Source organism: Chelonia mydas, chromosome 13 (assembly GCF_015237465.2).
Source record: "Chelonia mydas isolate rCheMyd1 chromosome 13, rCheMyd1.pri.v2, whole genome shotgun sequence".
NCBI lineage: Eukaryota > Metazoa > Chordata > Testudines > Cheloniidae > Chelonia > Chelonia mydas.
This window is the reverse complement of record NC_051253.2, coordinates 34,395,119-34,417,794: the sequence shown is the minus strand read 5'-3', so window position 1 is coordinate 34,417,794 and position 22,676 is coordinate 34,395,119. Positions and strand designations below refer to the sequence as shown.

Genomic DNA, 22,676 nt, shown 5'->3' with positions numbered 1-22,676 from the left:
GAGTCGATGGGAGAGTGGCAGCCGTTGACTCAGCGCAGTGAAGACACCACGGTAAATCGATCTAAGTATGTCGACTTCAGCTACGTTATTCACATAGCTGAAGTTGCATAACTTATATTGATCCCCCCAAGTGTAGACCAGGCTTAGTGTATGTATGAGCATTTGGATGTTAGTATGTGTCCTTCCTGGCAGCTCAGCACCATGCAGACAAATAAGGAAAGGTCCTGGCATGACACTGGCATCACAGCATTCATGTCTATCTATCTACCCATCCCCAGACACATCGGTCTCACAATCTATCATTGTACCCATCACTCTACCTATCTATCTATCCCCAGACACATCAACCTATCGGTCTACCACCAAATACTCCACTTGCTCTAACTATCCATCCCTGGACCCATCAATCTATAAATCGATCACAATACCCTCCACTCTCCCAGTTTATCCATACATATACACATCACCCTGCCTAACGCCATACCTACCACTGTATCTGTCTATCCATTCCCACACACATCAACCTATCAGTCTATTTTTCCTTGAAAACATCTGTTTGCCAGAAGCTAAGAATGGTGATGGGGATGGATCACTTCATGATTCCCTGTTCTGTTCATTCCCTCTGGGGCACCTGGCATTGGCCACTGTCGGAAGACAGGATACTGGGCTAAATGGACCTTTGGTCTGACCCAGTATGGCTGTTCTTATGTTCTTATTGTGCAGTGGGAATCAAAAAAGCTAACATAATGTTAGGAAACTTTAGGGCAGTGGCTCTCAACTTTTCCAGACTACTGTACCCCTTTCAGGAGTCTGATTTATCCTGCGAATCCCCACATTTCACCTCACTTAAAACTATTTATTCAAAAAAGAATTAGGTAAGTTCACGGAGGATAAGTCCACCAATGACTCTTAGCCAAGGCGGTCAGGGACACAGTTCTATGCTCTGGATGTCCCTAAATCTCTGATTGATAGTGCCAGAAGCTGGGTCTGGATGACAGAGGATGGATCACTTGATAAATTGCCCTGTTCTGTTCGTTCCCTCTGAAGCATCTGGCACTGGTCACTGTTGGAGATAGGTATTGTGCTAGATGGATCACTGCTCTGACACACAATGGCCATTCTTATGTTCTTATGTAGGATTACTGGGTTCTATTCCCAGCTCTCAGAGGACAGTGGGGTCTAGTGGTTAAAGCAGGGCTGGCCGTAGCAGTCAGGACTCCTGAGCTCTGTTCCCAGCAATGGGGAAGAGATTGACAATGGCCTTGAAAGCACAGAGAAATCCTGGGAAACCACAACATGTTTCCAGCACCATTCTTAAGTAGTCAGTGGTTTATGTTCTTCCTATCCCCAGTCTCACACAATAAGACAGGGATTGCTTTTGCAGGTATCCGGCTTTATTGCATTTAGGGAGCACAGAGAAACATAGAAAAAAAGTGAAGAAAAAATGACCAATAACATTTAATCATGTCATATATGAGGACTGCTCATGATCAGGCTGAATACACTATACAAGAACATGAAACTGATTAATATTTCTTAATGAAAGGATAGGTTATTAGATGGCCACCAGGGACAACAAGACTGGGAAGGGCTAGCTATACAGTATAGTGGCCACTAGGAACAGCAGAGGGTGAGCGTCAGGGAAGGGGAGGCTATACTGTATAATGGGCAGTTGGGGCAGCAGATGGTGCGGGGTGGAAACACCTATACCATCTCACTAGTGTTTAGAGACGGGTGAGGAGTCGGGTGCCGTGGCCAGTGTGGAAGGGACAGAGCAGGGTTAGAGAAAGCAGCAGGGTCCCCTTCTTGCCTTCCACAGTCTGTCTGGGTCCTAAATGTGCCTCACAAATCTCACAGGGAGCCCATTCAAGCAGGAGAGGACAATTTTCTTTTTGCCACTGAGTCCGTTGAAAGAGAAGGTCCAGGGGTTAAATGTGCAGGTGGTGATTGAGAAGGATTTCGTACTCTTACGTTTGAAAGGGTATGCCATCCGCATTGCAGATGGCGTTGATTTTCTTGAGGGACTCATGGATGAAGGTGTTGGTATACTTCCAGAATATGCCCCGGTCCCACATCATCATGTTGCAGTAGACTTTGTTGTTGATGGCTTGGTTCTTGGGGTTGTTCACGTGCTCTCTCTGGAATATGTCATTCAGCGGATTCCAATACTGCCCACTGGACAGGGCCAGGCAGGTGACCAGCAGGGCGAGGGTCAGCAGGAGCGCCGGGCAGGGTCCCTTCAGAGCCATAGCTGTGTCTGTCACTGGATCGAGCTGCAGTGGGAGTAAATGGATGGAGGCAGCGTGGGGTGGGGCTCTGCCTCCTCCATGGAACCCCACCCAATAGCTCCTCCCACTCCCATGATCCCCTCCACCCTACTCTGTCCCCAGAGCCCCTCCACATCCCATTATTCCTGCCCCATCCTGTGCCAGGTTTTGCACAGACCCTGACCAAGATCCACCCTCTCATCCTCTAACCACTATTCCCAAGTCTCCTACCAGATCCATGGATAGACCCCAGTGTCCTGAGTCTCAGAGGCAGACTGATATTGCCCTGCCCCTGTGCCACGTGTAACTCACCCCCAACTTAGTCCAGCAGCCCCCCGCCCCAGCCTTGTTCTGTATCCAACACTTCACACTTTTGTTTGCTGTGTAGATGCATCCTGAGTCCTGACCCACTGGCACCCATACCTGTCGTCAGAGAGATGGATCCTGGTGTCTGCTGATCTGAACCTCTCCTTGATCCTCCCTCTCATCTTGGCTCATGTTATATAGAGCTCAACCAGACATGGAGTGGGAAGAGTTGGACGAGGAAGTCTAATAAGCAATTGGATTAGTATGATTTCCTGACAGCTTGCAATTAAAAGCAGTGGCCCAGCAGGCAGGGCATGGGTGGAGAACAAACAGCATGTGTCCTGGCAGAGAGGCGGACTCCACAAAAACATCTAAAGGTGTGTCTACCTAGCAAGCAAAGGTGTAATTGTAGAGTAGGTGGACAGACGTGCCAGCTTTAATCGTTAGTGTGGGTAAGGATAGTGGGCGGCACAGACTTCACTGCAGGATAGCTGCCCCAATGCCAACCCACCAGGGACCTGGGGTACCAGCTCTGGTTGCCAGCCTGTGCTAAACCTGTGCTACCTTGTTCCCACTGTTATTGTTACCCATGTTAGCTAGACTAAAGCAAATGTAGGAATGCACACCTGTGCTGCAATCACACTTTTGTTTGCTGTGTAGATGCACCCTGAGTCCTGACCCACGGGCACCTTCCTAATCCAGGCCTAGCCTAGAAACTCACAGCTCTGCTGCTGCCCTCCAGTCCTGAACTGTAACTGTCTGCTAGTCCAGCTCTGGATTCTGTTGTAGTCATTCAGATGGAAGACATGCCCCCAAAGCGTCAGCAGTGTTAATGTGCCTCTGTCACTGGCCACCGTTAAACAGATTTAAACACGGTTCGGGGTTTGGTATCCAGCCTGCTCAGTCCCATGGCGAACACACCATTAAAAGTCCCTAAAGAGACAGAAAAAGAGATGAATCACAGTCAGTTCTTTACATTTCAGATGTTTTAAGTAAGGCTTTTTTTTTTTAACAGCCTCCCCTTCTTCTATTTCCCTTTATCTGGACAGTTTTAGAAGGAACCCCACCCACCACCCATCCCAAGGTCTCTGAAGTGGTAAAGATGGTAAGAATGCCCTTCTAGGGAAAAGAAAAGAAGTTAGCTGAGATGGACTGGAGCAGCTGTTGTTATAGTTCTTGTTCATAGAAGACAACACAAGATAAACGCACACAACAGGACAGCAAAAAAGAGAACTGCAAAGAGAGAAAATGCAGCTTCTGTCTGTAGTGTTGGCTCTCCTTTGTAGCTACGCAGCTGAAAAAACACAGGCCTGGCACCACCGTCTAATCAGTCGCTCCAAGAGGGGGGAGGGATAGCTCAGTGGTTTTAGCACTAGTCTGCTAAACCCAGGGTTGTGAGTTCAATCCTTGAGGGGGCCATTTAGGGATCTGGGGCAAAAATTGGGGATTGGTCCTGCTTTGAGCAGGGGGGTTGGACTAGATGACCTCCTGAGTTTCCTTCTAACCCTGATATTCTATGATTCTATCTGACCTGGCAAACTGGTACCTGCATCGGGTTGTGTAGGGCATTGCTGTTAACTGTCTCCTAGGACACAGGCTCACAGAAGTGTTGCAAAATATCCAGTCTTGGCTGGCTAAATCAGACTCTTATTAGATAGAAAGACAAAGGAGAGGGATAGGAAAGAGAAGACCTAAGGTAGGGAATGAAAAGGACACATGATGGGAAGCAGGGAGACAAAATCTCATCTCCCAGGTGTGGCTGGGACTTAGACAGAGCTAGTTGAGGTGGCCATGTCATCTGGGTCCCTCTCTTTGTTGCCTGGTCTGGTCAGAACATCTCTTGGGATTAGGATGAAGGAGGTCTAGGGGTGTCATGTTGGATTCCATGGTCCCAGGAGATGGCCAGGGTGGCAGCCATGATGGTAAAGCTCGCTGCTTCCCCTGCATTCAGTCAGAAATTGTTGCATTTTCTTCCTCTCCTCCCTCAATTTCTCTCCCAAACTGGCCTTTTTCAAGGACCTCAAAGAGAGTGATGGGTGGAACAGGCCGCCCTCATTGTTCTGGTCACCATTTAGGCCTAATTTACGACACACTAGTTTTGGTCCATTGATTTCTGGTCCCACACTTCTCGTGTTTGATCTTAACACAGGGTCTTGAATTATATTGGGAGGCCATTTTGTTTGGACTAACTTGGTCTTTCAGTCGCAATTTGCACCTTTCCCCATCTACTCTTATTGTTCTATGTGACTGGACACTTCATCAATTTTTGCTCTTTACAGCTGATCTTATAATCAGGGTAAAATTAAAGGCCCATTTACCCAGCTTCTTCCACACACAGCTCTGCTGGTGCCCCTCAATCCTGACTCGCAGCCTCCCCGGAAAGTGCCTAATTGAATTGGATGCCATGAAAATAAGAGAAACTGGGCGTCTACATTGCTTTGGTGAATTGCTGGTGTCAGTAAAGGAAGAGAGGAGATTAGCCAGCGCCACTAGATCAAATGCCCCTAGCACAAATTCAGTGTGGCCACAGCAAGACTTGAACTCACACCACCCAATTGCCAGAATGAGAGTTTGAACCACTGAGTAATGGAACCATAAACATCTGTTGTTGGCAGAATATCACAGCAAACAGGTGATGGGCTGACATACATTGCACATGCTGACATCTAAGTGATACGTTATTCTTTCTCTGCAGGATAAGAGTGATTCTCTGAAGGAAGAAGAACCCCTATTGGATGTCTGCTCTTTTTATGAGGGGCAGAAATGTTCCTGTGGAATTTTAATAACGAAAGGAGAGTGAGATGGGAAAGGACACAGTGGAAGAGACTGGCAGATGAGCAGAGTAAATTACTTCTTCTTGGGACCAAAAGTATGTCTGGAGTTTTCAAAGTGAACAGGTTGGGTTGGGTTGGAGTTATATCTTGCTCCCCCATTTGCTGTAGGAAAGGAAAAGAAGGTGGTCCATGGAAAGGGACATTCAAAGTGATGCATTAAGGGACACAAGACCAAGACACACTACATGAAGGAACAAAGGGCATGGCCAACACTCTGACTCACACAAACAAGAGGCACAACCGCACACAACACAAACTCACGGCCAAAAGATAATATAAACAGACACAGAAGGAAAAGGAGGCATGCAAAATGCACTCAAGCAAGAAGCACATATGCAAAAAACACACGCACAAGAAATACAACATGAGAAACACAAGACTCCCACAAACAAGGGATTCGAAATACACAGTATATGAACAAACAGAAGGCAAAACATGAAACATGCAAGACTGACTCATACAAATACACACATGAGCCCATACATGGAAAGATCACACATACACACACACACAAAGAGTTTTGGGATTTCCTTATTGTTCCTTGATTACCAGTAGAAAGGGGCTTATACTGGTAAAGCTTATTCCTTCTGTGATAAAATTATTTTCCATACCTAGAAGAAATCATTGGGATAGGCAATATTTAGGTAGACGCGATCAGGTTTATTTATTTATTTTGGCTTGTGGATCTCCTCTGTGCTAATCCCAGATGCTTTTGTTTGCTTGTAACCTTTAAGCTGAACCCCCAAGAAAGCTATTTTGGGTGCTTAATATAATTTTTGGATTTGCTCTTTTAAAATCTAGCAAAAGCCTAAGTTCCAGATGTGTTTTATTTCTTTCTGTTTTTAATAAAAGTTACCTTTTTTAAGAACAGGATTTGGATTTTTGTGTCCTAAGAGGTTTGTGTATATGCTGTTTGATTAGCTGGAGGCAACAGCTAATTTCCTTTGTTTTCTTTCTCAGCTCTTCCCCAGAGGGGGTGGTGAAAGGGCTTGAGGGTACCCCACAGGGAGGAATTTCCCAGTGCTCCTTCCTGGGTTCAAGGGGGTATTTTGCATTTGGGTTGTGGCAGCATTTACCAAGCCAAGGTCAGAGAAAAGCTGTAACCTTGGGAGTTTAATACAAGCCTGGAGTGGCCAGTATTAATTTTTAGAATTCTTGTGGGCCCCCACCTTCTGCACTCGAAGTGCCAGAGTGGGGATTCAGTCCTTCAGTGGAAAGGAATCAGCTATACTTGTATAAAGTCTGGTTTTACTGTTATATCTGAATCCACAGTAATAGAAGTACTGGCATAATAGCAAAATCAGTACAGATACTGCTCTCTGTTTATCCATCCCCAAACACACCCATCTCTCTCTCTTTCTCTCCACCAGTCCCTCCCTGTACACCCCCACATTCCTCTTTATCTACTAACATTTGTGACCATCCCACTGTAGGAGTCTCTGAAGACTAGTAGTTATTCTTGGTCCGTGAGAAGTTGTTAGTGCCATGAGAATTCCTATTTTCGATGGCACTGCCAAGCTAGGGAAGAGGCCACCAGGTATAATTAACATATAGATTGGGAGTCAAGGGTCCATCTTTCCTTGCATTCTTAAAAGCTTCCAAACAAGCTAATGTCCTAGTTTCACTAAGGAGGTCAAGTTCCACGTCCAGCCAATAGTTCTTCTATTCAGAGGAAGTAACCAGGGGCACATCCATTTTATACTTGATTCTGGCCAACGGGGGGGAATTGATTGCGAATGTGAAGGTGGAAGGCAATGTGGGTGAAAGTGATCATGAAATGGTAGATTTCATGGTTCTCAGGTGTGGAAACAGGGTTAAAGGATTTAAATATAGGCCTCTTAGTTGTAAGAAACAGAGCAACTGTCATGCTAAGTCTTAGCCTAATATTGCAGGACCTGTAGAAGCAGGGCTCACGTCAGAAGCAGGTGGGAAGACAGCAGAGTACAGTCAGTGTGACCCAGCCTTGAGATAGTGATGTTTTGAGAACAGAAGTGAGAAAATACAGGAATGGGCAGGACATAACATAAACAAACTGCAGATGTTTTTAATTAATGCATGACACTAAAATGTATAAATGCTTATGTGATATTGCTTGTACTTTGAAGAAACTGAGGCAGAGATGCCCGCTCTCAGCTGTATTCTTCCCTTGCAATTGCTCAGATAAATCTGTCTCTGATTTTGTTGCTTCCAACCTGAGAGTGGAGTTTGTTTTCTTCTACACAGGAAAGGAAGGAGTGAGATAAGACAATGGAAACTTGGAGAACTGGTAGGTAAGTTCCCATGGGAAGAAATTCTATGAGATACAGGATTTCAGAAGAGCTGGCAGTTTCTCAAGGAAACAAACTATCCCAGTGTGGAGGAATGCTAGGAAGAATAATAACTGGCCAATATGGCGCCATTGGGAGCTCTTTAATGACATGAAAAAAAAAAAGAATATTACAAATTAGTGGAAAAATGAATGAATTGCTAAGGAGGCATACAAAAGAATAGCACAAGCATGTAAGGACAAAATCTGAAAGGCTCATGTACAAAATAAGTTACATCTAACAGGGGACATAAAAGGCAATAAGAAGAGGTTCTTTAAATAATTAGGAGCTGTTAGGGGGCTTATTCCTTCACCCACTTACTTCCCTGGTCCTTCTCGCATGAACAGAGAGCAACAATACCCGAAGTCCAAAGGTGCAAACAATTCAATGTTTATTGGGGTGAACTTCCAGCAAGCATGATTCCAGTTTCCTTCCTTAGTATCCTCCTTCCCAGCTCTGACACCACAGAGCCTTACTCCTGTGTCCCTGTTCCCATTCCTGCCCTTAGCCAAACATGATTCCAATTTCCTTACCCCCATTCCCTGTTCCCATCTCCCCCACCCACACACCCACCCCCATTCCCTGTTCCCATTTCCCCCACACACATTCCCACCCCCACACCCACTCACTTCCTGATTGACTGCAGACTATATAGTAAAACTTGAGTTCTGCTTTGCTATACTTTAACCAATCATTTTACTGAAATTTAACTAACCAATCCTAATATATTGTAACATGATTATGTAACCAATTATATCCCACCACCTTAATTAGTTTACACCCAGCAAAATTAATTATACAGCAGACAGAAACAATCACAGAACCAGACAGAGATTATACAGACAAACAATAGCAAAGTGGGAACTATAATGACAAAACAATACAGAAGTGAGGATTTCACATCCCAGCTATTGATAAGTGAGTTCTTGCCAGACTGGATGCTATCAAACTAAGTTTCCTTTTACATTTTCTAGGCACTTCCCTTTCTCTGGAGGTGATAGGCATTATCAGGACAGGATTGTATTCCTAACAGCCCAATAGCACCTTCTTTCAATGTGACGGGTTTGGAATGTGAGGATGTGACCGGTCGCTTCCCAGCTTATGGCTGCCTCTGTTGCTTAGCCAAAGGCCTTAGCCTAAGCACAGGGCCTCAAACTGTAACAGTAAGACAAGGACATTACACTGGCAGACAGTGATTTTGATTCTTTCTTTTACACCTCTAGAACTAGTCAAGTGATCAGAATACACCTAAATTCTTAAAGTATAGGCCTTTGCAGACAGGCCTGAATATCTATATCCTAACAGGAGCAAGCAAAAAATGAAGGAAATTGTAGGTCTTCTACTTAGCAGGGAAGGGGAGCTAATGTCTGATGACATCAAAAAGGCAAAGAGGTTTAATCAGTCTTCCTTAGAATGGTTAATGATGACCAGATACTCAACTTAATTAATATTTACAAGAAGTAGAAAGGAACACAAGCCCAAATGGGGAAAAAAACAGGTTAAACAATATTTAGGTAAGTTACAGGTATTATATTTGGCAGGGCCTGATTAAATGAATCCTAGAGTACTTAAGGAACTATCTGAAGCTATCTCAGAACTGTTAGCAAGGATCTGCAATAACTCACGGAGGATGGGTGAGGTCCCAGAACATTGGACAATGGAAAATGTAGTAACTATTGTTTTAAAAAAGGGAACAAAGAGGACCCAGGGAATTATAGACCAGTCAGCCTAACTTTGATACCTGGAAAGATACTGGAATAAATTATTAAACAATCAATTTGTAAGCACCTAGAGGATAATAGAGTTAAAAGGAATAGCCAGTATGGATTGGTCAAGAACAAATCATGCCAAACCAACCTAATTTCCTTCTTTGACCAGGGCTACTGCCCTAGGGGAAGCAGTAGACGTGATAGATCTTGATATTAGTAAGGATTTTGTCACAGTCCCACATGACTGTCTCATAAGCAAACTAGGGAAATAGGGTATAAATTAAATTAATATAAGGCAGGTGCAAAACTCGTTGAAAGACTGTACTCAAAGAGTAGTTATCAATGGTTCACTGTCACACTGGGTGGGCATATCTAGTGAGACCTTCAGGGGTCAGTCCTGGGTCTGCTACTACTCAATATTTTTATTAATGACCTGGGTAATGGAGTGGAGAGTATGCTTATAACATTTGCAGATTACACTAAGCTGGGAGGGGCTGAAGTGCTTATAATTCAAAACAACCTTGACAAATTGGAGAATTGGCCTGAAATCAACGAGATGAAAGTCAATAAAGACAAGTGCAGTGTACTTCATTTAGAAAGGGAAAATCAACTCCAAAATTAGAAAATGGGGAATAACTGGCTAGTTGCCAGTACGATTGCTGAAAAGGATTGGGGAACTATAGTAGACCACAAATGGAATATGAGTCAACAATGTGATACAATTGCTGACAAGGCAAATATCATTCCGGGGTGTATTAACAGGCATGTTATTGACGCTGGAGGGAATTGACCCACTCTACTTGGCACTGGGGAGGGCTCAGTTACAGCACTGTGTCCAATTCTGAATGCTGCACCTTAGGAAAGATGCAGATAAATTGGAGAGAATCCAGAGGAGAACAACAAAAATGTCAAAAGGGTTAGAAAAACTGACCTATGAGGACAAGTTAAAAAAAGTGGACCTATTTAATCTTAAGAGGAAAAGACTGGAGGGTGGGGTGGAGCTTACTTGCCTAATGTATGCCCTATTTGTCTTGCTTCAATTTACAGCCATTGGATTGAGTTATATCTTTGTTTGCTAGATTGAAGAGCCCTTTACCAAATATTTGTTCCCCATGTATGCACTTATCAATTGGATTCAAGTCACCAGTTAACCTTCTCTTTCTTAAGCTAAATTAATCGCGTTCCTTCAGTCGATAACTATAAGGCATGTTTTCTATCCTGTAATCATTCTTGTGACTCTTCTATGAACCATCTCCAATGTATCTACATATTTCTTGAACTGGCCATTAGGGGTGGACATAGTATTCCACCAGCCATTGCACTAGTGCCAAACACAGAAGTAAAATAACCTCTTCACTCCTACTCACATTAGACCTGTTGACCACAGTGTTGCACGGGGAGCTCATGTTTAGCTGATTAGCCACTACAACCCCCATGCCTCAGCATATCATTGTTCTACCAAAGCAGAGTCACTGAATATTAATGACTTCTGGTTGTCCTTCTTCCTGACAGATTTTGAGAGATACATGACCAGTTCTTGCTACCAAATGGCTGATTCAACACATGGTGAAGGTTGCAGTTGGACACAGAGTTCATACAATCACTCAGAAGTCATAAGGTTCACATTGATTCCACAAGCTGTCACCTGGGCAATTATGGAATAACTTTCCCCAGCGGGAAGTTGCTGTCAGTTAAAATTGTCTCATGCATTCAAACAAGGTAGGGGCTGCTTGTTAGATTAAAATATTCCAAGGCTACAGGGCACCCTGATGATGCTGTTTTCTGATCTCCTGCATAAGAAAGACTAGAGAACCTCCCCCAGGGATTCTGCATCAAGCCCAAGAGCTTCTGCCTGAACTTGAGCATAACTTTTAGAAAGACACTAAAATGATAGAGGAACCTCTAGCTCCTTTGGTAAATTGTTCCAATGGCTAATTTCCTTTCCTGTTAAAAATGTGTGCCTTCTCTGTACATTGAATTTATCCAGCTGGAATTTATCCAGCTCCCAACCACTGGATCTCAGTCTGCCTTTGCGAGACTAAAGTATCCCTTACTCTCAATAACCACCTGTCCATACAGGTATTAGTAGACTGTGATAACTCACCTCTCAGCTTTCTCTTTGTTATGCCAAGAGAAGAGAACAAGCTGCTGCTTAAACATCTAGCTATAATGTGTAAAATGATATCTAGGAGGAATTGCAATGTGGGGTGGGGGGAACAAATGCCAGAGGTCTCAGGTTGCCACTAGCAAAATGTCCTTGGAGTGTCTCAAAAGTGTGGGGACAATTTTCCAAAAAAGTATTACGCTCTGTTCAGGATAATTCTATATTCATCTCATTCTGGTGAAGATAAATAAATTTGGTCACCAAACTAATACCAAAAAACCCAACAAACCGCAGTTTGATGCAGATCTAGGTTGTGAAGAGAGCTGTTGGCTAGTTTGCTTGGTTTTTTTTCCGTACAAAAAATGTTGATTTTGCAGCAAAGAATAAAAAAAAATGCATTTCACAAAAAACCATACACAGACACAAAACCACTCGTCGTGAAATGAGCATGCGGTGGGCGGGCAGACCTGCTTTTTTGCACACAGAGCTTTGCCGATTCCCATCAGGGTTGACCCACAGCCTCCTACTACTCAACACCTTCCCTCTCCCAGCTCCGCTCGTGCCCCGCAAGCCCCGGCCTACAGCACGGTGCCCTCCCCTCCCCAAGCGGTGCTGAACTTTAATGATGGACCACGCTGCCTCTGGAGCCAGTTTAACAGGTTCAGGTGTGACACTGGGGTCCATTGTGCAAGAGCAACTGTATCTAGGGCATCCGGAACAGCCCATTGTGTACCCATGGTGCTGAATGGGGCACTGCACACTGGCTGGATGGTGGCTCTTTTCACCTTGTGCTCCCTTGAGGTCTTCTCAAGCTGAACAGCACTGACCCAGAGGTCATTGACTGGCTCAAGAAGAAAGAATTTGTAAGCAATGAAAATTAGGGGAAACTGAGCATCTAAATCTCTTTTGTGATTTGAAGGTTGCAGACAGCACACACACTACAGTACAGTGCAGTTTACAACCAATAAATTAATCCAGTATAAAAGCTGGACGTCAGAGACAAATACAGGGTAGGTAATAGGTAAAAAAATAGCTGAGGTTCTAAAGCTGAAGTGCAAGAAACCTACAGGCTTGGGCCTGCTGGATACTTAGCTTAGCCAAATTAAGCTTTAGGATAAATTGGCTATATTACAAAGATAAGTTAGTGACTAATACATTTTCTGAGCTTGTGTCTACATTTGTATGCTGAAGTTTTGAAAAATAACTGCTGAGTTTGGATAATGTGCCTAGGAGAGATCAGTAGACACCACAAGATGGCCACTGGGACTGGTAAGTATCCGAGTGTGTGTGTGTGTGTGTGTGTATGTTTGCTTGCTGAGGAAGTATCCGAGCGTGTGTTTGCTGGGAGGGCAGTGAGAGAGCCTGAGTGAGTGTCTGATTGGCTGCTAGCCTGCAGGGGGCGGGCATTAGGGTGTCTGTGTGTTTGCGTCAGGGAAGCCTGGCTGTTTAAAAATAGCCAGAGCCTGGCGAACCAGCTGAGCGGCAGCGAACCAGCTGAGCAGCGGGGACAGCAGAGCAGCTCACAGCAGGAGTTTGCCTGGGAGTTCGCCTGCAGTGAGCCCAGTGAGGCTTACATCTTGCAAACGTCTCTGAGGAAGCTCATAGTAGGTAGGTGATATGGAAGGGGGGGGTTCAGCTGTTGTGGCCTGCACTGGATGTGCCATGTTTGTCTTTCTTCCACAGGACAGAAGCGACTTTGTCTGTACAAAGTGCAAGCTGGTCTCCATATTGGAAGAGAAGATTGAAGGTCTGGAGCAACAGGTAACGACCCTGCATTGTATACGAGAAACTGAGGATTTTCTGGACAAAACTCAGGATAGGCTTCTAGGGGCACAAAGCTCTAAAGATATAGAGCAGGTTGCACAGAGGAGCCAAGAGGCCAATGAGGAAGCTTGGCAACATGTGACCTCCAGAAGAGGTAAGCGGAATGTCCGGGTTCCAGTAACACAGACACAGGTAACTAACCGCTTTCATGTTCTCTCCACAGGTACCATTGCGGAGAGTGGACCAGATGATATGTCTGGGGGGAGAAAGCAGAAGGAGACTCCGCTGGTTGGAAGGCATGAGATGCGATGTCCTGAGGTTGGGGGTTCCACGACCACCACTCCCAAGAGGAGAAGGCGGGTGGTGGTGGTCGGGGACTCTCTCCTCCGGGGGACTGAGTCATCTATCTGCCGCCCTGACCGGGAAAACCGAGAAGTCTGCTGCTTGCCAGGGGCTAAGATTCGCGATGTGACGGAGAGACTGCCGAGACTCATCAAGCCCTCGGATCGCTACCCCTTCCTGCTTCGCCACGTGGGCACCAATGATACTGCCAAGAATGACCTTGAGCGGATCACTGCGGACTACGTGGCTCTGGGAAGAAGGATAAAGGAGTTGGAGGCGCAAGTGGTGTTCTCGTCCATCCTCCCCGTGGAAGGAAAAGGCCTGGGTAGGGACCGTCGAATCGTGGAAGTCAACGAATGGCTACGCAGGTGGTGTCGGAGAGAAGGCTTTGGATTCTTTGACCATGGGATGGTGTTCCATGAAGGAGGAGTGCTGGGCAGAGACGGGCTCCATCTTACAAAGAGAGGGAAGAGCATCTTTGCCAGCAGGCTGGCTAACCTAGTGAGGAGGGCTTTAAACTAGGTTCACCGGGGGAAGGAGACCAAAGCCCTGAGGTAAGTGGGAAAGCGGGATACCGGGAGGAAGCACAGGCAGGAATGTCTGTGAGGGGAGGGCTCCTGCCTCATACTGGGAATGAGGGGCGATCAACAGGTTATCTCAAGTGCTTATATACAAATGCACAAAGCCTTGGAAACAAGCAGGGAGAACTGGAGGTCCTGGTGATGTCAAGGAACTATGACGTGATTGGAATAACAGAGACTTGGTGGGATAACTCACATGACTGGAGTACAGTCATGGATGGTTATAAACTGTTCAGGAAGGACAGGCAGGGCAGAAAAGGTGGGGGAGTAGCACTGTATGTAAGGGAGCAGTATGACTGCTCAGAGCTCCAGTACGAAACTGTGGAAAAACCTGAGTGTCTCTGGATTAAGTTTAGAAGTGTGTGCAACAAGAGTGATGTAGTGGTGGGAGTCTGCTATAGACCACCGGACCAGGGGGATGAGGGGGATGAGGCTTTCTTCCGGCAACTCACGGAAGCTACTAGATCGCATGCCCTGATTCTCATGGGTGACTTTAATTTTCCTGATATCTGCTGGGAGAGCAATACAGCGGTGCATAGACAATTCAGGAAGTTTTTGGAAAGCGTAGGGGACAATTTCCTGGTGCAAGTGCTAGGGGAGCCAACTAGGGGGGGCGCTTTTCTTGACCTGCTGCTCACAAACCGGGTAGAATTAGTGGGGGAAGCAAAAGTGGATGGGAATCTGGGAGGCAGTGACCATGAGTTGGTTGAGTTCAGGATCCTGACGCAGGGAAGAAAGGTAAGCAGCAGGATATGGACCCTGGACTTCAGGAAAGCAGACTTCGACTCCCTCAGGGAACAGATGGCCAGGATCCCCTGGGGGACTAACATGAAGGGGAAGGGAGTCCAGGAGAGCTGGCTGTATTTCAAGGAATCCCTGTTGAGGTTACAGGGACAAACCATCCCGATGAGTCGAAAGAATAGTAAATATGGCAGGCGACCAGCTTGGCTTAATGGTGAAATCCTAGCGGATCTTAAACATAAAAAAGAAGCTTACAAGAAGTGGAAGGTTGGACATATGACCAGGGAAGAGTATAAAAATATTGCTCGGGCATGTAGGAAAAATATCAGGAAGGCCAAATCGCACCTGGAGCTGCAGCTAGCAAGAGATGTCAAGAGTAACAAGAAGGGTTTCTTCAGGTATGTTGGCAACAAGAAGAAAGCCAAGGAAAGTGTGGGCCCCTTACTGAATGAGGGAGGCAACCTAGTGACAGAGGATGTGGAAAAAGCTAATGTACTCAATGCTTTTTTTGCCTCTGTCTTCACTAACAAGGTCAGCTCCCAGACTGCTGCGCTGGGCATCACAAAATGGGGAAGAGATGGCCAGCCCTCTGTGGAGATAGAGGTGGTTAGGGACTATTTAGAAAAGCTGGACGTGCACAAGTCCATGGGGCCGGACGAGTTGCATCCGAGAGTGCTGAAGGAATTGGCGGCTGTGATTGCAGAGCCCTTGGCCATTATCTTTGAAAACTCGTGGCGAACGGGGGAAGTCCCGGATGACTGGAAAAAGGCTAATGTAGTGCCCATCTTTAAAAAAGGGAAGAAGAAGGATCCTGGGAACTACAGGCCAGTCAGCCTCACCTCAGTCCCTGGAAAAATCATGGAGCAGGTCCTCAAAGAATCAATCCTGAAGCACTTACATGAGAGGAAAGTGATCAGGAACAGTCAGCATGGATTCACCAAGGGAAGGTCATGCCTGACTAATCTAATTGCCTTTTATGATGAGATTACTGGTTCTGTGGATGAAGGGAAAGCAGTGGATGTATTGTTTCTTGACTTTAGCAAAGCTTTTGACACGGTCTCCCACAGTATTCTTGTCAGCAAGTTAAGGAAGTATGGGCTGGATGAATGCACTATAAGGTGGGTAGAAAGCTGGCTAGATTGTCGGGCTCAACGGGTAGTGATCAATGGCTCCATGTCTAGTTGGCAGCCGGTGTCAAGTGGAGTGCCCCAGGGGTCGGTCCTGGGGCCGGTTTTGTTCAATATCTTCATAAATGATCTGGAGGATGGTGTGGATTGCACTCTCAGCAAATTTGCGGATGATACTAAACTGGGAGGAGTGGTAGATACGCTGGAGGGGAGGGATAGGATACAGAAGGACCTAGACAAATTGGAGGATTGGGCCAAAAGAAATCTGATGAGGTTCAATAAGGATAAGTGCAGGGTCCTGCACTTAGGACGGAAGAATCCAATGCACAGCTACAGACTAGGGACCGAATGGCTAGGCAGCAGTTCTGCGGAAAAGGACCTAGGGGTGACAGTGGACGAGAAGCTGGATATGAGTCAGCAGTGTGCCCTTGTTGCCAAGAAGGCCAATGGCATTTTGGGATGTATAAGTAGGGGCATAGCGAGCAGATCGAGGGACGTGATCGTTCCCCTCTATTCGACACTGGTGAGGCCTCATCTGGAGTACTGTGTCCAGTTTTGGGCCCCACACTACAAGAAGGATGTGGATGAATTGGAGAGAGTCCAGCGAAGGGCAACAAAAATGATTAGGGGTCTAGAGCACATGACTTATGAGGAGAGGCTGAGGGAGCTGGGATTGTTTAGTCTGCAGAAGAGAAGAATGAGGGGGATTTGATAGCTGCTTTCAACTACCTGAAAGGGGGTTCCAAAGAGGATGGCTCTAGACTGTTCTCAATGGTAGCAGATGACAGAACGAGGAGTAATGGTCTCAAGTTGCAATGGGGGAGGTTTAGATTGGATATTAGGAAAAACTTTTTCACTAAGAGGGTGGTGAAACACTGGAATGCGTTACCTAGGGAGGTGGTAGAATCTCCTTCCTTAGAGGTTTTTAAGGTCAGGCTTGACAAAGCCCTGGCTGGGATGATTTAACTGGGAATTGGTCCTGCTTCGAGCAGGGGGTTGGACTAGATGACCTTCTGGGGTCCCTTCCAACCCTGATATTCTATGATTCTATGATTCTATGATTCACTGGTAACCAAAATGTTAGAGACTTCCTTAAGGAAGCAAATGTTACTATGGTGATAAGATTATGTAAATGTTAATAAGTTGAAAGAAGAACTATCTGAGTGGCCTATCAGGTGAAGAGTCCCCCAGTAATATCAGGGCCACAACTCCTAAAGATGGACAGGAGGGGTTTAAACCTCATGCATATTAATGAGCTTTGGTGGGTGTACGTACATGTAAGAGGCAGATGGATGGAGGGCGTCGATTCCTGAAAGTCATCTTTTGCTGACCCTCAACTGGCGCCAGCTGGATCTGTGAGTATGAAAGAAGTGGAAATACTAGTGTTGGACATTTTTGCTTTCTAACCATTGCGATCTCTGTGACAGTTATATAAATTGGGGTTTTTATGTGATAAGACTTTTAATAAAGGTACATCTGATTAAATGTGCTCATTGTTTCTCGCATGCTCTTCAAGTCTCCAATAGTAATGCTAGCCCACGTGGTGGTGTTCACCCTAATCTTTTAAATCCTGGTGTAGCCATGGAGACTGGACTTTTGTCTAATGCTAGAGTTTAAAAGGGGTTATCAGTATTGTTCAATACCATAACCAATAACGGCTACAACAGGAAGAAAGGAGCTTAGCCAACTTCCAGGAGATCTAACTCCACCAGCACAAATTAAAAATGGCACCAAAATGACTTGAACTCGCAACCCCCTAATTACCAAATCTACTTAACTACTACTTTAACCACTGAATTAGCAATAACAAAGGCTGATGTAATGACATATATGCCAAAACCTGGCATCTAAGTGTAACCCTTCTGCCTGTCAGAGCTGGCAGCGGGTTCAGTATCTAGGGGTTCCATTCCAATAACACAATGCAAAACCGGCTCCAGCCTCCACCCAGTGACCTGGGACAAATATATTCTACCCCCGCTGGGCGCCTCCGAGAGGCAATACTTCCCCTCTCGCAAGCACATAGTCTGAGTGTAGCAAAAAGCCTTTTAATAACAGAGAGAAACAATGTGGCATTATGTTGGGGAAACACCACCCATAGGATTCATAATACAACCCATGAGCAAAACCCACCCCAAGCAAATTGGGGCATGTCCTTTCCCTTTGGTTCTTGAGTCCAGCAACCCAAAATCACCCAAAGTCCAAAAGTTCAAAGACCCAAAAGTCTCTGTCCTTGGTTAGGGCAGCCCCAGACTTCAAAAGTTTATCTGCAGAGTTTTACCTCCCAACCTGGGTGGAGAGGGGGGGTTAAGGGGCACCTTGCATGGTCCAACGCTGATAGTCCCACCTCTCTATGGGGCTCTGCTCCGCCAGCTGTCCCGCAAACTGCTCTGCTCCACGAGCCACTCCGCTCACCATCCCAAAAACTGCTCTGCCATATAGCTTCAGGCTCCCCCACTACTTAACACATCACTCAATGATTTCAGCTTGTAGTAGGAGAGCCTCAGTGCTGGTGCACTATTAGCCCAAAGTGAATTCAGCTCAGCAGCCTGTAACTAGACTCCTAATTGAATAAAAATTAGCTCTGATATTCCACAGTAGAGAAAGAAGGAAGTGCAATTAACATGTAAGGCCCTCACCAGGGAGCCTATACCACCAGGTATTAATACCTATTTCCAGCCTCTCTCAATTCACAGAGTTTTGGAACCCATGTCCCTTGCCTAGCAAGTGCTACTTAGTTGATGGTGAGTCCCTCCATCATAACAAAAGGCCAAGTACAGTTCCACTGTCCTTGATTCCCATAATCAGGGTAATAACAATTTATTCTTCCTGCCCCAATAACAGAGACACTGGGGATCCCACAGCAGCCAAAGTGACCATTTGAGCAGCTATGCTCTCATTCTAGGCGGGGTGGGTGTGCCTGTGCAAATGAGATCAGCCCCTGAAGTTCTTTTCCACAACTTGCCACACCTCACCACCAGATGTCAGGGTGGAGCTCATCCTGACTCTGCTTACATAAGTGATACCTTATTCTTTTCCTTCAGGATAAGAGTAATTATCTGAAGGAAGAAGAACTACCATTGGATGCCATTGGGTGTCTACCCTATTTTTGATGAACGGAAATGTGCCCCTGTAATTTTAAAAATGAAGGAGAGAGAGATGGGGAAGGACAAACTGAGAGAGAGAGAGAGAGAAGACTTGAGATTTCATAGGGAACAAGTTGGGTTGGAAGTTGGGTTGAAGTTTTGGCTTGCTCTCCTGTGTACTTAACCTCCTGCAGGGTAATTCACAGTCTTCGCAAACCAGAAGTTTTTTTTTCCCCTAAAAGTAAATGGGGGGGGGGGGGAGGGGTGTTCTACCCAGTTGCCTGGAGACAAAAGTGGCAGGGGTTTTTTTTTTTTAGGATTTTGATTTTTTTTCCCACAGGTTTGAAAGGAATTTTTTTTCCTTTGGGCTGCTGGTAAGCAGGTTTCCAAGTAGTTGGAGGTTTTTTGCTTTGATTTGGGGCCAGAGCAGAGACAAAGGCTGACAATCACTATCAGAGAAGAGGTATCCTATTCCAGCACAGCAAAATTTTACAGCCAAGTTTTGTTTGTTTATTTCTAAACCTCAGGTGTAAAGTTAGTTAAAAACAGAGAGGTTAGGATGACAGAATCCATGGCTCAAAAAGAGCTGGAATTAGCCAGATTTCAGGCTGAGGAAAAACAAAAGGAACATGAAAGACAGATAGAACTCATGCAGCTGGAGAAGGAGGTACAGGAGGCTGCCCACAGGAGGGAAATGGAGGCAAGGGCCAAAGAACTGGAGAAGAAGGAAAAAGAGAGGAAGCATGTGGAGGAGATGGAGAAGATAAAGGCTCAGCAGAATATACCAACAAACCCTAGCAATCCTTCTCCAGGTACCAATTCCCATCCCAGAAAGTTCCCCACCTACAAGGTAGGCAATGATACAGAGGCCTTCTTAGAAAACTTCGAAAGGGCCTGCCTTGGGTACAACATCTCTACCGACCAATACATGGTAGAGCTGAGGCCGCAGATCAGTGGACCCTTAGCTGAGGTGGCAGCTGAAATGCCTAAAGAACACATGAACAAATATGAACTGTTTAAATCCAAGGCAAGAGTCAGAACGGGGCTAACCCCCGAGCATTCTCGTCGGCGGTTCAGAGCCCTAAGGTGGAAACCAGACATGTCATTTACCCGACATGCCTACCACATTGTGAAACATTGGGATGCCTGGATATCAGGAGCAGGTGTTGAATCTCCAGTAAATTTGCCCTTCCTAATGCAAATGGAGCAGTTCTTAGAGGGTGTTCCTGAGGAAATAGAAAGATACATCCTAGATGGGAAGCCCAAAACTGTAATCGAGGCAGGAGAGATTGGAGCCAGATGGGTGGAGGTGGCAGAGAAGAAGAAAACTGGTGGCAGTTGGAGAGGAGACCAGAAGGGACAACCCCAGACCACACCCTATTACCGGGGGCCTCCCAAAGCCCCACCTACCTCCCAAAGAACCCTCCAGATCCCTTATCGTCCCACCACCCCGTTCTCCAGCAACCCACCTCGCCCCAGTGACCTGTCAGCTGGACGATGTTTTAAATGTAATGAGCTGGGGCACGTAAAGGCCAACTGCCCCAAGAACCCCAACAGATTACAGTTCAATTGCACCGGAATCACACCAAAGATCCGCAGGCCCAGATACCTCCCAGATACCCTTGGAGGGGAGGGAAACTGAGTGTGGGCAGGAAGAAGGTCACCGCGTGGAGGGACACCGGAGCACAAGTGTCAGCTATCCATGCTTCCTTAGTGGACCCCAATTTAATCAATCCAGAGATGCCAGTGACGATTCAACCCTTCAAGTCCAACTCTTTCGATTTGCCTACAGCCAAGTTGCCTGTCCAGTACCAGGGCTGGTCAGGAACGTGGACTTTTGCAGTCTATGATGATTATCCCATCCCCATGCTGTTGGGGGAAGACTTGGCCAATCATGAGAAGCGGGCTAAGCGGGTGGGAATGGTCACCCGCAGCCAGGCTAAACAAGCCGTGAGGCCTAGCTCTGTTCCCGAAACTTCTATCAGGACCCGGGCAGAGGTGATAGACCCGGACCCCAGGCCAATGTCTGCAACAGCAGTAGTGGATCCAGTCCCAGAGACCCAGACGGAACCAGTCCCAGAACTGGAACCGGCGGAACAACCAGCACCAGACCCATTGCCAGCACTGAATTCAGTACTTGCAACCTCAGCACCAGAGGGCCCCACCGAACCTGAACCGGCAGCAGCCCATAACCCTACACAAGAGGCTCAGCCGGAGCCTGAACCCCAACATACTGTCCCAGCGGAGAGCAGTTCACAGTCAACGGAAACAGTCCCATCCCCTATATCGCTTCCAGAGGGACCAAGCCTAGGTCCACAATCCAATGAGGAACTGATGTCTCCAGCATCAAGGGAACAGTTCCAGACCAAACAGGAAGCAGATGAAAGCCTCCAGAGAGCTTGGATGGTGGCATGGAGCAACCCACCGCCTCTCAGCTCTTCTAATCGATCCAGGTTTGTTGTAGAAAGAGGACTTTTATACAAGGAAACTCTTTCTGGTGGACACCAGGAAGACTGGCATCCTCAGAGAGAGTTTGTAGTTCCAACCAAATACCGGGCCAAGCTCTTGAGCTTAGCCCACGATCACCCTAGTGGCCATGCTGGGGTGAACAGGACCAAAGACCGTTTGGGGAGGTCATTCCACTGGGAGGGAATGGGCAAGGATGTTTCTACCTATGTCCGGTCTTGTGAAGTATGCCAAAGAGTGGGAAAACCCCAAGACCAGGTCAAAGCCCCTCTCCAGCCACTCCCCATCAATGAAGTTCCATTTCAGCGAGTAGCTGTGGATATTCTGGGTCCTTTTCCGAAAAAGACACCCAGAGGAAAACAGTACATACTGACTTTCATGGATTTTGCCACCCGAATGCCGGAAGCAGTAGCTCTAAGCAACACCAGGGCTAAAAGTGTGTGCCAGGCACTAGCAGACATTTTTGCCAGGATAGTTTGGCCCTCCAACATCCTCACAGATGCAGGGATTAATTTCCTGGCAGGAACTATGGAAAACCTCTGGGAAGCTCATGGGGTAAATCACTTGGTTGTCACTCCTTACCACCATCAAACAAATGGCATGGTGGAGAAGTTTAATGGAACTTTGGGGGCCATGATACGTAAATTCATAAATGAGCACTCCAATGATTGGGACCTAGTGTTGCAGCAGTTGCTCTTTGCCTACAGAGCTGTACCACATCCCAGTTTAGGGTTTTCCCCATTTGAACTTGTATATGGCCGTGAGGTTAAGGGGCCATTACATCTGGTGAAGTGGCAATGGGAGGGATTTACACCTTCTCCAGGAACTAACATTCTGGACTTTGTAACCAACCTACAAAACACCCTCCAAACCTCTTTAGCCCTTGCTAAAGAAAACTTACAGGATGCACAAAAAGAGCTAAAAGCCTGGTATGATAAACATGCCAGAGAGTGTTCCTTCAAAGTAGGGGACCAGGTCGTGGTCTTAAAGGCGCTCCAGGCCCATAAAATGGAAGCATCGTGGGAAGGGCCATTCATGGTCCAGGA

The 22,676-nt window shown here is 46.3% G+C and overlaps 1 protein-coding gene and 1 pseudogene across 1 annotated transcript in view; one reads left to right on the top strand and one right to left on the bottom strand.

Moving 5' to 3' along the window:
* Positions 1-22,676, top strand: part of LOC102937210 (ribonuclease pancreatic) — a 391,285-nt gene that overhangs the window by 105,341 nt on the left and 263,268 nt on the right. The window lies entirely within an intron of this gene.
* On the bottom strand, positions 1,407-18,556 carry LOC122462665 (annotated as a pseudogene).